The following is a 17088-nucleotide window of genomic DNA, read 5'->3' on the forward strand; positions in this document are numbered from 1 at the left end:
TTTTCCTTGCCACTGTTTGGCTTAAGGTTTTTCTCCTACCAGGGGAGTTTTTACCTGCCATTGTTTATGTAATAATTGCTCGGGGGTTTATGTTTATGTTTATGTTTATGTTTATGTTCATGTTCTGGATCTCTGGAAAGCGCCTGGAGACAACTTTTGTTGTTTTAGACGCTATACAAATAAAACTGAATTGAAATTGAATTGAATTAAAGTCAAACGAGCCATCACCGAAGATGATGACATTAGTTTACTAGACCGTCTTGAATCCGTCCCAGTACACTTTCAAGTTCAGACTATGGAGAAAATGTAGACAAAAGTCTCCCAGATTACTTTCCGATTTGTCCTTAAGTGATTAGATCTGGATGTGTTCGGACCTGAACACTTAGCTCTTATGAACAGATCTCCAACGAGGAATTTTAACTACAAAAAGGTATGTTTTAAACTACAAAAAGGACATGAAGACCAAAGAGACTTTCACATATAAAGCAAGTGTCTATAATTTCATTCTTTCTACCTTGGAAAATTGGTAAAACTAGGAAAATCCTGTCTTAGAGTGTTGCAGAAGAAAACATTCCAAAACTAGATAATTGCAATTCTTTTTTTGTCTGCCCGAAAGAAAGCGAACAAAGCAGCCGATCCAGACACAGGAAGGTTATCTAATAAGGCATATGCAAACCACTCCTCAACAACTATTGCTCAGTTGCTCAAATCACCAACAGGAGACTCACCCTGTCTCATATCAAGGCTGCCATTCTTGTTGACCTTGATTCATATCAGTTTTCTTACAGGGAAATGAGGTTTAGGGTTGACATCATAACAGCTTTCCAAGCAGCTCACTCACCCCCGGACAACAGTAACACCTACATGAGGTGGACCTAGTCTGCCTCTACATTGATGGAGAGGAGGTAGAGAGGGTGGAGACCTTCCGGTTTCTTGGCAGCCCCATTTTGGCCAGCTTCATCTGGTCCACAAGCATTTAACATGATGTGAGGAAGGCACAACAAAGACTGTAGTCGCTCAGAGAGCTGCATCAGACCTACCTTCACCAACACCTATTGATCCACTTTTACCACTTCACCAATGAGGGCCTCTTGACCTACTGATGTACAGTGTTGTGCTAGTTACTGAAAAATAGTAACTAGTTAACGTTACTAGTTACTTCATTAAAAAGTAACTCAGTTAGTAACTCAGTTACTTAGACCAAAAAGGAATGACTTACTATGAAAAGTAACTTTTTAGTTACATTATTTTAAATGCTCCCATTAATGACCCCTCTAGCCTTTATTTCAGCATGGTACTGTATGGAGAATAATACAAACTGTTGATCAACTTGACAGTTTCAATTCATTTGCATTCACATCACTGAATTCTGCTAAGCATCATGGTCTGTACAAACAAATCTGACACAAACACAAAGCTATTTTCAAATAGCAAATTTATTTAAGTCAGACATAAACTGAACAAACGCGGGATTTTCTAAAACATCAAAGCCTAACAAAAGCCTTTTTTTCTTTCTAAATGACCTCTGAAATAAATAACACAAAACTGCTAACAAGCTGAATATAAGCTATTATTCATAATAAAAGTGCTGGACTACACGTCGGTGGTCGACATGTAGTCCAACCCTTCGAATGTTTTCTTTAGCTCATTTTCCATTTTTGTATATTCCTTATCCAAGTAGTTCGAAAAGGTTTTCCGTCCCATTTGCTGTGTGCCGCCTGGGCATGCTATCATGCTAATTAGCTGCCTGAAAGCGGGTGACTCCACTGTAGAAATAGGTAGCATGTTTTCCAGCATGTTGGACCTGCTTACAGACGTCCCTCAGTTAAACTCCACTGAAATGTTTTTGTCATTGTGCTGCTCGACAAAACCGAAATAATAATAATGACAATATTTCCATGTTGCGAAACTCACCTTGCTCTCTTGGCTCGCCATGACCGCTCATGTTTTTGAATGCACACACACGGCACACTACATTTCCTCTGGTCTCAGCGTGTGGGGAAAAAAAAGGCTTCACTGTAGCTGGCCAGAAATAATGGAGTAACGCACCGTTTGGTAACGGTTACTGAATTTAAGTATTAGTTGAGTATTAGTTACTGCCAAAACTAACAGCGTTACTGTAACGCGTTACTAAATAAGGCATAAGTCCCAACACTGGTGATGTACAGTGTGTTGTTACATCTGCTGTACTATGCAGGTCAGAAAAGACCTGCAGCGGGTGGTTACAGCAACAGGGTGAGTGTTTTGAACCACACTAAAAGTTATCAGGCCCCCTCTTTTAAACCAGCTCCGTGTTTGCGATAAATCACATATTGTTTGTATATGATGTTTATAAGATAAGATAAGATAAGATAAGATAAGATCTCCCTCAGTGGGGAAACTTATTTTGTTGGCAGCAGTACACTTAGCACACGCATGCAGGGGAAGGGTAAAAAAGACTAAAAAGTACAAAATAAAAAATATATAAAAAATACAAAAATTATCTATATAAAATATGTAAAATATGTATAATTACAGAATATGAGCAGTATACAGTAGAAGAAAAAAACAGTGCAAAAAAAGCAGGTAGAGTGTTGTGAGGTAGAGTGGTAGATATTGCACATATGATTTGCACATCTTATATTATTGCACAGTTATTGTCCGATAATTATAATTCCAACCATATCCATGTCTTCTCAAAGCCACCTCAATCACTGGGTGACTACAAGCTATTGTACAGAAAGAAGGACTAATGAAATAAAGCTGTGTGTACAGTAGCTTTATTTTCCTCTTGTGTTCACCCAGATGGTGAATATAATCCTGCTGAGTCTGTCTAAAAACATGTTTTAGACTTAACTCCCCACTTGTCCTTAACCCATAGGTGCATCAAACTATTTTTATGTGTACTGTACTTTCATTTCACAGGTTGTAAAGCCAGGGTGAGAACTCCTAAAAAGTTTGAAAGAAAATAAAAGTCTTTCTACTGCCAAAAATCTTTTGTGCTAGTACATAAATCAAAGGAAAGCGCAAGTTAAAGCAGTGGGAAGAGACTCAGTATCCACTTGAGTGATAAAATCTGTGAGAGGAAAGGAGAAACTAATGTATCCGTCAAGGTTACACATGATACAAACACAAACAACACACTTTCCCTTGTGTTTCCTTCAGGATTTACATCACTGTCAGACTGGAGAACTTTCCAAAGATAGAATTAGTTGCAGCAATGTTTTATATGAACAAATTAACTCGGTATTTACATCACTGTAAAATATCTAAAAGAACATCTACTAACATTTTTGTTGGTGTTTTTTTTTTTGAATTAGTAATCATTTATTCTTCTACATTTGGATTATTAGCACTCCACAGTGAGTGTGCCCTGTGTACCTGCAGAGCACCATTTCTCTGCAAACTAGTTTCACTGCTAATCATTATCAGCTAGTTCAGAGCACCAAGTAAGAACAGAAGTGCATTAAGAAAAGGGGCAGAAAGAGAAAATAACTTGGGACGGGAAAGCAGTTTTAGCAGGTTTTTCCACAACTAAAGTGAGAAAAAGTCTTTCATCCGCCCTTGAGCTCAGTGGCCACTGCCCAGGTGGTTGGACTGCCACATTAAGTCATGTTTGCTTTCTAAAACATGTCACAACACCAGGAGTCCTGGTGTACCACATTTCCATTTTAGGCAATTATCCGGTCTAAACTGCTGTTTGGGAGCACAGCACCTGATCGGTTATCGTCATGTCAACTGCTGGCGTAATCAAACCTGTAACTTCTCAGGTAGGTAGAGAGTCAGTCTCGCCTCTAGCCCACATGGCTCCCTCTCCAGAAATGTGCTTTGATCACAGCTGCACATTGGCAACCACATGGATCTGTGAAAAGAGAAAATGTGTCAGGGCCACATGATCTATTTTAGTTCATTTGGAGCTTCTTCTGCACCTCCTTACTCTGTACTTGGTGGGGAAATATATTCATGATATGCATTATGGAGGAGTGGTTGTCACTGAGCAGTGAATATTAATTCTTCCTCCTTTATATCATTTCTAAAATCAAATTCCCACCTTCTTTATAAATGTGCAATATTACCTGTAGTTTGCATCAATGCACAGCATTTAGGACGTAGCGTTGATGTAATTCATCTTAAGGTAGTGCAACAAAGAGCCCCGCTAAAATCAGAGGCCAAAAACTAATAATTCTCAGATGTTTCAAGAGGCAAGAGCAGCAAAATGTAGGCCATTCCTAAGGGTTGAGGATTTATGGGTGAAATCCCTGCCTCTGGAAATAGAACACAATCTCAGTGAGCTCCCTGAGGACGATGCAGGAATCATTTCAGCGCAAAGGTTCAAACAAGTGTGTCTGGATGATTCTGCATTCAGTTGGGTTGGACAAAGCCCAATCTGTTGTTTTATCTGCTAGATATTTTCTTCGTCCCCTTGACAAAAAAAGAAAACAGATTTAGCTATGAAATGCCACCATGAGTGGATCTGGTAATCACCTGGTTGCTCATGGCAATAAATCAATGATGACATCAAGCTGACAGTAGTCAAGAACACACAATTTGGAAGAATAAAAAAGGTAAAAATGATACTAGAAAAATCTGAAGCATTGCTTTCACTGACAAGAAAAACTATACAAAAAGAAAACCAATGGTGTTAATAACTGTCTACCAGAGCAGAGGCTTTGAGGACCTCACAAGATTTGACAAATTCTTCATCACCTTGAGAAAGTATTTTTCAGTTAATTAATACATTCAAACATTTCATAACATAAAATGCTGGTTACCACTCATTGGTTGGCCAAATGTTAATTATCTCCAAACACTGGCACTGGTTAAGGTTTAAGATCAGGTTTTATTCAGATTCACACACACACACACACACACACACACACACACACACACACACACACACACACACACACACACACACACACACACACACACACACACACACACACACACACACACACACCTCTGCCCATCCCAAATGTATCAAGTACAAAATGACAAGACTCATACAAATACTACTACTAATACTGTAACATCCCCGACTGAATGATGAACTCTCGAACTGATGGTTCACAATGTTTTTATTCCTTGGATGTAAACACACCGCAAACACACCGTAAGAGCTATAAAATAAGAAAATAAAATAGAGTTACTCTTACTACATTCATGTAAGTTTCATTTAACTTAAATACAGACCGACACAGCTGCTCGCTCGGTCGGTAATAAAACTACTGTTAACCACGATACATGAGAATGACCATGGCAACAAAACTCAAGCTGTGCATAAATACAGCATACAATTTGCAAAGAAAACAAACCTTATCAGCCAGGTGCTTTTTGTGTCAGTTAGGCACACTTTAGCATTCCTATTCTATTCCTATTAGTACTGGCCTGGTAGTACTACTACTACTTCTAAAACTACTCCTATTGCTAGCTATTATTGTTTTATTATTATTATTATTATTATTATTATTATTAATAATAATAATAATAATAATAATAATAATAATAATAATAATAATAATAATAATAATATAAAATGTTGTATTATTATTATGCACAGACTACAGCCCTAAGAAAACATAATTTGGGATCAAATAGACTTTAGTTCCCTCCGTCAAGAAATGTATTCGTTACACACTCATTTCAATCAGTTTGTCTTTGTTTTATCAAAAGATGACTGTTTTGAATTAAATTCACCAACAGATGGTGACATTTATCTCCTTAAAAACAATTGAAAACGTCTTAACAACATAAATTGATATAAAGCTATAGCCAATATCGTCTATATTGGCTAAAGTTTATAGATTATATACAACCAGCTGGTCATTTTACCACTCTTTTTCAACAGACATGAATGCAGAGGGGGTTAACAAGGCATTCAATAAATGTTCATCAGGACCGCAGGAAAAAAAGGTTCTCCAGTCTAGACAGAGACGGGAGACAGAGGTTCGTGTCTAATGAGTGGCAGCTTAGGTGTTTGTGCCACAAAGTTTTATTTCAACAACATACCCACCTTCAAGTGAAGCCCGAGTTTCCTTGTGTTTTGCCTTTTTTTCCCCTTTTGCTTGCTCCTAATTCGTGATATCTTTTGGACGACATTGTTGAAATTTCATCTTCTGTAGCTCTGCAATAAGCTGGCTGCAGGCGCACCCCTCTGATTGGTCAGATGTCTCAATCATTGCACGGTCAGATTACAGGTCTCTTTTCTCTCCTCCGCTTCATCGCTTCAGCAGTTGGTGAGGCATACATTTGGGCATATGAGGAGTTTGGAAAGGCCATGGAGAATTATTTCCTCGACTTGGGATTTTGTAAGTTGGCGGAAGGAATACTTTAAGACCTCATTCCCATTAACTCACCATCCTATGAAGAAGCATAGCCCCTGAACTTGGGGATAGGCTTTCCTATCTTTGGTCTGTACATCATTGTGTGGAAATCAGGGACAGTGCCTCTGGATTGAGAGACTGGGGTGGTGCCCCACTTTAAAAAAGGGTGGTGGGGTATACGCCAACTACAGAGAGATCACACTCTGTAGCCTCCCTAGTAAGGTCTTGTCGTTGTACCAGAGAGGAGGGTCCGTCGGATTATCAACCCTCCGATCCAAAAGCAGAAGTATGGTTTTCATCCTGGCCATGGAATTATGGACCAGCTTTACACCCTCAGTAGGGTCCTGAAGAGCACACGAGAGTTTGCCCAACCAGTCTACATTTGCTTTTTGTACCTAGAGAAGGCATTCAGTTCCCTCCCTCGGGGACTCTTGCAGGGGATACTTTCAGAGTATGGGGTGCTGGAATCCCTTATATCGGTGTCCAATCCCTGTACATCCGAGCTTGAGCCACATTGCCGGCAGTAAGTCAGCATTGTTTCCGGTGAGGGTTGGACTCCGCCAGCCTTTTGTTATGAATTCTGTTTATTACTTTTATTGCCAGAATTTCCAGGGGCAGCTGGACAGCGGAGGGATCCTGTTTGGGTACCTCAGAATTGAGTCTCTGCTTTTTGCAGATGATTAGGTTAGTTTCATCAGGCCAAGACCTGCAGCTCTCACTTGCAAGGTTTGCAGCTGAATGTGAACTGGCTGGGATGAGAATCAGCTCCTCCAAGTCCAAGGCCATGGTCCTCAGCTGAAAACCAGTTGCATTAAAATTTCCTGCTCAAGTCCACTTATATCTTCCTTTTGAACTGTGGCAGGGTGGAGATGCAGCAGCCACTCAGGTTGATTAGGGCATAGGTGGGCCCAATCAACCTCTCCACCCTGCCTTCATATGGCATGGCTGCACAGCAGCAAGAGGTCGCGGCTGCTGTGGGAGAAGGTGCTCGTGCACGTGTGTCCTGTGAGAGTCTGGTGAATAAAAGTGGTTGTGCACTGAAACTCCGTGTCCTCTCTGTTCTGTCGGTCGGGGCCCCCGTAGCACTCACCCTGCTACACTGGCGCCCAACGTGGGGCGCCTGGAAGCGCTGGCCCATGCCATGGCGGACCTGGCAGCCCTGCTTCAGGGCCAGGGTGAGCGGCAGCTCGCGGCGCTGGAAGCGCTGGTGGCGCTGCAGCCGGCAAGCCGGGAGGCAGAGGCTGCGGGCCACCAGGCGACGGCTCCCGAGGCGGCGGGACCCGCGGAGCGACCCACCCCGGCACCACGCCTGAGATTCGCCGCAGCAGCGCGGGAGGAGCTGGTGGCGCCGCAGCCGACAGGCCGGGAGGCAGAGGCTGCGGGCCGCCTGGCGGCGGGTCCCAAGGCGGCGGGACCTGCGGAGCGACACACCCCTGCGCCACGCCGGAGGTTCGCTGCGGCAGCGCTGGTGGCGCTGCAGCCGACAGGCCGGGAGGCAGAGGCTGCAGGCCACCAGGCGACAGCTCCTGAGGCGGCGCCAGCGACGGCGGGACCCGCGGAGACGGGGACGGACCAGCGGCCAGAGCATGGCTGCGTCGAGGAGGAGGCGGTCCTGGACACCCCAGGTCCGGAGGCGGACCAGCGGCCAGAGCAGTGCTGCGCCATGGAGGGGGTGGTCCAGGACGCACCAGCTCCGGAAGCGGACGAGCTGCCGAAGCTATATTGCATCGGGTAGGGGGAGGTCCTGGACGCACCCCGGCCACAGCCGCAGATGGCCCGAGGCCACCCTGGGCCCGGTCCCGAGAGCGGCTTTCTCGGCGGTCGGCCCGACGCCGAGGACGACATCCCAACTGTTCCCGCTGGTCGGCCCGACGCCGAGGACGACCTCCCGACCGTTCCCGCTGGTCGGCCCGACGCCGAGGGCGACCTCCCGACCGGTCTCGGCAGCCGTCCGAACCAGGAAGGCCCGGAGGCGCAGACGGCGGTTCCCGGCTTCCTTTCCTGCTCCGAGGGGGGCGGGGGGGAGTTGGCTCGGCAGGATGGACCCCGGCCTGAGGTTGGCGATGGGGGTGTGTGGCAGGGTGGAGGTGCAGCAGCCACTCAGGTTGATTAGGGCACAGGTGTGCCCAATCAACCTCTCCACCCTGCCTGCCTTCATATGGCATGGCTGCACAGCAGCAAGAGGTCGCGGCTGCTGTGGGAGAAGGTGCTTGTGCACGTGTGTCCGGTGAGAGTTTTTGCATCTGGTGAATAAAAGTGGTGTGCACTGAAACTCCGTGTCCTCTCTGTCCTGTCGGTCGGGCCCCCGTAGCACTCGCCCTGCTACATGAACCAATAATAAACTTTACTTATACTGAATTGTTTGTTCTAATTATAGCTACAACAATCGTACAGATATGATGCAATGCAATTGTGATTATGGTCATAATTTCTTTTTTTCTGCTTGCTGCATGTTTTTGCATGTCTGTTATCCACCTCAAGGAGAAGAACCTTATCTTATTTTGTAAATGTTTATCATGTTGTATGTAAGGGTGGTAATTTATGCCTTAAGATCCAAAGTTTGATGCGGCACAGCAATGCAAAGCTTTTTTAGTGATACTGGTATGTGTTATACAAGCTTCTAAACTCTAGCAGGTTGGTCTTCAGATGAAATTACGAGACCTTCAGACTGCAACAATTTGTGAGTTAGTAAAGTTCAGAAACTTTACAAATACAACAAAAACTTGACACAATTACAGTCATGTGAAAAGCCCTTTATCCCTTTATTTTGAAAAGGAGAAATTAAAGAGAGATCTTTTTTTATATTGACTATCCATCCATTCAATTATCCAGGTTTGGGTCATGGGTGCATCCCAGATAGTAAATAATAATAAAACATTTTATTTTTAAAGGCGCCTTCCTTGGCACTCAAGGTTGCGGTACACAACACGTTAAAAAATAAAACCAGCAGAATACATTTAAACAAAAACATCAAAAAACATTTAAAAACAGCAGAGGTAAGAAACAAATAATAAAAAAAAGAAACAACAGAAAGAGGCAGAGAAATTAACATTAAATGAGGTAGGCAGTCTTGAACAGATGAGTTTTGAGTTGGATTTGAAAAGAAGGAATGAGTCAATGTTTCTGAGTTGGGGTGGCAGTGTGTTCCAGAGACGAGGAGCAGAGCGGCTGTATGCTCTGCTCCCCATGGTGGTGAGACGGGCGGAGGGGACAGACAGTTGTATGGAGGAAGAGGATCTTAGGGCTCTGGAGGGAGTGTGGACGTGGAGGAGATCAGACAGATATGGGGGGGTGAGATTGTCGATGGCCTTGAATGTAAACAGGAGAACTTTGAATTGAATGCGGAACTGAACCGGGAGCCAGTGGAGCTGTTGGAGGACAGGAGTGATGTGATGGATGGAGGGGGTCCGAGTTATGATGACTTTATTGGCAGTGATTATGCTGGAGTAGTAGTGGGTTTTGGTGCTGACAATGGTGTCCTTATAACATTATGTGATTATTGTACATTTCCTTATGAATAGTGGGACCAGTTTTTCTATGGAGGCGTTCAAGTTTGCGACCTTTAGCTTTCATGAGACGAAGATCGGGGCTGAACCAAGGGGCGGAGACAGAAAAAGAAACAGATCTGTTTTTTAACGGAGCAAGGGAATTAAGAATATTATGGAGTCTAGTGTTGTAATGAGAGACCAGATCATCAGGGGTGGATAGACTGTGGATGTCAGGGAAGTCATTTGAAAATTGATTATTCGGTTTGGGGGGGGCGGTAGACTGTGGCGATGATGGTTGGAGTGGGAACAGACAGCTCGCACACAGTGGAATCAAACGAGCTGCACACAGGCACAGATACCGGCGAGACTTTCCAGTTCTCGCGGTGAATTACCGTCCGGGATATCCGGGTGAAGGTGGAGAGCCTCCGGCGCAGGTCCAGGCAGGTGGTACCACAGCCGGATAGGTCAGTGGCCAAATATTGCAGCAGACCCATCACTGGCAGGTGAACAGGCAGTAGAAAGAGCCAGGCACAGACAAGCAGGATGTCATGGTTTAGGTTTTCTTAGGACCCAAGTGCAGGAGACAGAGGGAGGCTGGAGTCAGGAGTTCTCAAAAACAAAAAGGATTTAATCCATAAAAAGGCAAAAACAAGGCGCTGCAGAGCAGGATCAAAAAACACAAAAACCAGGATCAAGACAAAAACTACAAGGAGACATGGAGGAGAGAACAGTACGGACCGACAGGGAACCAAGGAATGACAAGACAAGATATACTGAAGGGATAACGAGACATGACGAGACACAGGTGCAGACACAATCAGGGCAGATGGGACACAGGCGGGGGAAGACAGAAACTGAAAGTCAAAAACTGGGGGGAAGTGTCAAACCCTGACACAGGATGTATGTCCTACCGGCCCACATTGTGGATGCAGACTTGGAGACGCCAACAGCCGGAAAAAACGCCAGGTGAGCGGCGAGCAGCGGCACCAGGTTGCGCCAGTGTTCATTCGCGTTCCCTGAGAATTCCTCTCATGGGACTCTCCGAGCTTTATCTGAGTACAATACATTCTAGCCAACATTCCTACTGTCATCAAATGCTACAAATTATCTTTTTTACTCTACAAAAGGATTACGCTCAATGACATTGTCAAAATTGATTATTTGTTGCTGAATGTCCTTACAAACACCAGGAAACTGGACCACATTACACCGGTCATGAAATCACTACACTGGCTTCCAGTGAGTCAAAGGATATAGTTTAAAATCTTACTGCTCGTCTACAAAGCACTGAATGGTCTTGGACCAAAATACATGGTTGATCTGTTAGTTCCTATGAAGCTCCCAGACCCCTGAGGTTCATCTGGATCTGGTTTGTTGTGGTTCCCAAGAACCAGAACCAAGCAAGGTGAGGCAGCGTTCAGTTATTCTGCTCCTCACCGGTGGAACAAACTTCCTGTAGACCTGAGGTCTGCTCAAACTGTAGATCCTTTAAATCAGGCTTAAAAACATTACTGTTTACTGAACGTACTCTTAAATTAAATACTTACCTGCTGTACTCTACTGCCCTTACTTTTTAACAACTAGTGCTTTTTATTATTTTACCTCTTTTCTTATCATTTTATTTGTTATTTACTGTTTATTTGTGTCTTGCTGCTTTTAATGTTGATGTAAAGCACTTTGAATTACCTTGTGTTGAATTGTGCTATACAAATAAACTTGCCTTGCCTATGTAGAAAAACAAGCTAATACAAATTGTCTTGTGATTAGACTAACCTTGAGAGGGCTTTCACTGGGAATATTCAGAATGGAATACAAAATCAAAATATGCCTAGATACTTGGTATTACTGCAGAACACACACACACACACACACACACACACACACACACACACACACACACACACACACACACACACACACACACACACACACACACACACACACACACACACACACACACACACACGTGTATCTGTAGAAAAGCAAAGACAGGACAGGAGGAGACAAAGAAGTGTGAGGATGGGCATGGCAGCAGTGGAAATGAAAGGTCCTGACAGGTGAAATATGAGTACCACTGATGCAGAGCGCAAGGGAAAAAAGGCACCAGGGTGCTCTCTCACACACACACAAAAATGCATTTACAGTAAATGTCAGTGTACCTTCCCTTCACAAATGTCCCTCTTTCCTCTGCTCCCAGATCTCATACATCACTGCTGGATCTCAGGCAGAAAAACGAAGACTCATCAGCATCAGCGGGGCTCCATACTGCAGCTGAGATTTAATGGTTCAAGGTTTCTTCAGCTGAACCGGTTTATTTTGCTCCAACAGTGGAGATCAGACGAAGTTGCAGCAAAATGCTCATCCTCAAAGCAAAAGTTCCACTCAGGTTTTCATGTTAAAACGTCGCTGTTGGCTTCAACTAACCACCCTTGAGGACCTTGAGCTACATATTTCAACCTAATAACAAATTATAACCCTAAACATATGACAATTGTCACATTTAGATTAGGCTGAAATGTTCTGCTGTAGAGAAAGCAAGAAGTAAAGCTTAAATAAAAAACTCCTACATGGTACATGAATAAATTAATATGCCAAGAAGCATCACTGCCAAGTTATTAAAGCATGAATGGATCTGACATATTATGATTGTGCATCCTATGAAAGTTTTAAAAAGTTTAATTCCCATTCTTTCAGATTCAGTGCTGCTTGAAATCTTCCCATCCCTCAGCGGGCTTATTGTAAATGTCCAAGTTCATTTTCTGTATCCAGTCTCTTAACACATAGTGAAATCATTTTTAAATTATCCCATGATTTTAGTTGTTTTTTAAAATAATTAATGTACGTAGGTGTAAATATAGAAATACAGAAATTATTGGATTCAGTTTAACCAGTATGACAAACTTGCAGAGCCACATGTTCATGTGCCGTATGAGGAAAACAAATCTGTAAAAGTCTAAGAAAACAAACCTTATTCAGCTTTGTGTGAGGAAAAATGAATCTTTACTTCTCCAGAGATACAAAGATAATTCTCAAACTGGGCAGTGTACTTCTCAGAGATTAACTATTAACTATTTTCATTTATTTATTTTCTTAGACAATGGACTGGTCGGGAGGCGGTTCTCTTACCTGGGCTGATCTTTTATGGCAGAAACATAACTTGCTGCAAGCACAAAAGCTTCAGAAAGGTCTCAGCACAATAACTACTGAGACCTAAAAACAAAGAAATGTAAAAAGAACAAGGTGTTGCTGAGTTCCATTAATGTACAAACATGGACTATACATACTGCGGCTGAAAGGGTGTTGTTTTCTTTTAAAAATACAAGACAGACAATGGTTGTTGTGTCCCAGCAGAGTTCTGGGGCACACCTACCAGAACAGATGTGAAAGTAAACTGGGCAGCTGATTATGCAAAAGTATTACATTGTAACTGAAACTAGAAGAATCCAAGATGCTGAAGTTATCTTTGATTTGGCCGTGTCCTTTTTATTAGCTGAATAATCAGAAGCATTGAACTTGAAATGTGCCTTCAGGGTTGTTGAAGTACTCTCTTATTCTGAGTTCTAACCTTTGGAGGCAGAACAGCCAGCCAGAAATGGATTTAGTTATTTTTATATGCATTTAATAGATTTTCTGACTGCATTATCATAAATAAAGGTATGTTACATATATACACAATCTGTGTGTACTTAAATGTGTTTCACATTTTGTTCAGGATTTTACTTGAAAACTTACCTTTAGTGAAATTTTTTGATGAGCACAATTCAGGTCAAGCTCCTGCTGAAACCACAGGTGCAAACTGAGACTGTTTTCAAAATCCCATGATTTACCACTGGTGCATACAGACTTATTCCAGCTGCTCTGATTTTCCAGCTCGGGCCCTCGCACCAATTTTGCCATTCCATTTCTGCGATATATGAGGCATCAGCTATTTTATTTACAAGTTCTTCACAAGTGACATATTCTTTTTTTTGCATGCTCAGGACCTCAAACGCATAGAAAAGTTCCCTCCTCACTACTGTTTGAGAGCATCCATGCCCTCATGATTACTTCTGCTCTCAAATTTGATCAAATGCTTCACTTGAAGCATTTGAATTATTTGAGTATGAAGACCAACAAATGTTTTGCCCAGAGTAACTGAAATCACACCCATACATCTGTTATTACATTTTTTAGGATGATTGATTTGGACCTCAGTCCCTTCCACTGCATGGAGGGGTCTTTTTCCCTAACAGCTAGACAAGCTGACCACATATCCAGGTAGATGTTTATGTCAGTTGCAACATGTATCACTTCAGATGGACAGTAAATAGCAAGTCCAATTATGACTGCTTTCTTCTCTTCAGTTACTTCTGCTAGCAACAGTGATTTTTACTGAGAGCATAGTATAACTTGTCAGAGTGCAAATATTGCATGCTTCCATCCTCCTGATCGTCAGCTGGAGCATGCCTGGAGCGTTCCCATGGGAGCTCCCTCAAGAAAGGTCACGGCTCCAGGGACCAGATGCATGAAACTGTGAGTGGATGAATCTGTAAATCTGTCTGTATGCACAGGGAAAATGTACGGATACATAACACCATGCTTGCAGCTGCATACACATGAGAAAGAAAGCACCGTTAAAGAAAAAGCGCAGGTTTAATGAGACACACGTCATTGAAGGAGAGAACATGAAATTGGTTTTAGTTGGTGTGTCAATTCTGGAATCACGAGTAGGAAATTTACTGCTGAAAGGCAAAAGTAAAAGAAGCAATTAGATCTGTGTGTTCCAAGCAAAGTATCCTATAGAAGCTAAATAAATAATGGTTTAATCACAAGCAAAACAGCTAAAACGTACATGAGCTTAAAGCATCAGGGATCTGAGAGTCATCTGAAACTGATGAGCACACAGCCTATATTTTGCTGTGCAGGTTACATGGAGATAATCAGGGGGAAGACAAGAATGGACAGATGGAGCTCAGTTGACCCCTTTACACAGACCTGAGAGGTCCAAAGCAGCTCATGAGCCAACTGTGATCTGCTGCCAGAACATCAGCATGATCTGAAAACCCTCATTTTCTTTTAAAATTTGCATCAGTAAGGTTTTCCTACACCGGTATCCCAGCACACCACCGGTACATACAGCTTCAATTATTTATAGCTCCTACAAATATTCTTTCATCATTTATCTACAACTGCTTCATGCTTTCCTGCGCTGTGGCAAAGAGCTTTTCCAAGCTGTCATCTGGGAGAAGATGGGGTACACACGCAAGAGATCCACAGTGTGTTACAGCATCATTTTTTTTGTTTTTGTTTTTTAATTTTTTTCCAGCGAACATTGCAAACATTAACAAGGATTATAGATGTAAAAGACACGCATGTTTTGGGCTGTGAAGGGAAGTTGGAGTCCCGGAGAAAACTCAAGCACAATCAGCCGAAATAGGAATAATGAAGAGAAACAAAATACAACATAACAGTAGCTATCAAATGTTCCAGTAAATTCGTTTTCTTTTCATTTCACCATATCAAATCATATTAGTTCTCCAGCTAACGGAAAATGACAATTAGTATATATTGTCTTTAGTATATCTGTGTCTATCCTTTCTGTTCTTCATTCTCTCTGTCTGTCCTCTCTTTTTGCCTGCTCTGCCCAACTGGCATCCGGGAGGAGGGTCCCCATGTGAGCCAGGTCCTGCTCAAGGTTTCTTCCCTCCTAAAGGGGATATTTTCTCACTACTGTTTGGCTTAAGGTTTTTCTCCCATGAGGGGAGCTTTTACCTGCCATTTTTTATGTAATAATTGCTCGGGGGTCATGTTCTGGGTCTCAGGAAAGCGCCTACAGACAAGTTGTACTGTAACTAATCGTATCAAAGCCTGTGCCAACCAGCTCTCTGCAGTATTCACACAGATCTTCAACCTCTCCCTGTTACACTCCCCCATCCCCCCTTGCCTCAAGTCAGCCACCATCATGCCTGTCCCCAAAAACTCCAACACCAACTGCCTCAGTGATTTCACGACCCATTGCCTTAACCCCAGTAGTCATGAGATGCTTTGAGAAGCTCAGAACTCACAACATCCAAGACTGCCTCCCTCCCACTTTAGACAGCCATTTATTTGCATATACCTGTAAATCCTACAGATCCACCAGCGATGCAGTATCCACAGCCCTCCACACTCCTCTGAACCACAGAGAGAAACCGGGGACCGCTGTTAGGAAGCTTTTCGTCAACTACAGCTCAGCCTTTGATACCGTCACCCCTGACATCCTGGTGGTCAAACTGGCTGCCCTGGACGTCCCCCCGCTACCTGTGGATCATGGACTTCCTAACCAACTGTTCACAGACGGTGAGGCCCCCACATTTCGTCCACCCTCACTCTCAGCACTGGCTCCTCACAAGGCTGTGTTCACCATCTACACTCACAGCTGTGTCCCCACCCACAGTACAAAGACAATCATCAAATTTGCAGATGACACCACCTTGGTGAGACTCATAAGGGGTGTAGAAAAAAAAAACACCTGTTACGCAACACCAACAACTAAGGAGGTGGTCATCAAACACAGGAGGCACAAGAACACACCTACCTTGCTGCTCATCGACGGTCGCTGTGTGGACAGAGTCCCCTTAATCAAATTCATGGGAACCCACATATCTAAGGATCTCCAATGGACAACAAATACCAACATGGTGGTAAAGAAAGCCCAGCAGCGACTCAATTTCCCAAGTGTCCTTATGTGAAGCAGACTGGAGGATAAGCTGTTGGTGCTGCACTGCTGCCAACAAAAAGAGACTAGAATGAGTGATTAAGTCAGCAGGAAAGACAATCGGCTGCCCCCTGACCACCCTTGACATGATCGCTGGCTCCCACTGCTTCACCAGAGCAGCAAAAATCACGGCCGATCACCACCATCCAGGTCACCACTTGTTCAACCTGCTGCCCTGAGGGAGGAGATATAGAAGTCTGGAAAGCAGGTCAAACAGATAAAAAAAACCGCTTCTCCCAGTGAGGACCCTAAACTCAATTATACCTCAGGAATTAAAAACAGACACTCGACATTTTATCATGTGCAATAATATTTTATACCAGTCACTTTACCGATACATCTATGATATTTTTCTGATGATTGCACCCTCTGCCCTATATTACTGCCTGTAACTACTACTACTACTACTACTGTTATTTAGCAGATGCTTTTATCCAGAGAGAACAAACACACCATGAGCAATTAAGGTTGGTTGGGCCCCTTGCTCAGGGGCCTAATGTGGTTCTTCTTGGTTGCCATTTTGGGGCTTGAACCAGGGTCCTCCAGACCCAAGCCCAACTCT

Source organism: Cololabis saira, chromosome 9 (assembly GCF_033807715.1).
Source record: "Cololabis saira isolate AMF1-May2022 chromosome 9, fColSai1.1, whole genome shotgun sequence".
Classification (NCBI taxonomy): Eukaryota; Metazoa; Chordata; class Actinopteri; order Beloniformes; family Belonidae; genus Cololabis; species Cololabis saira.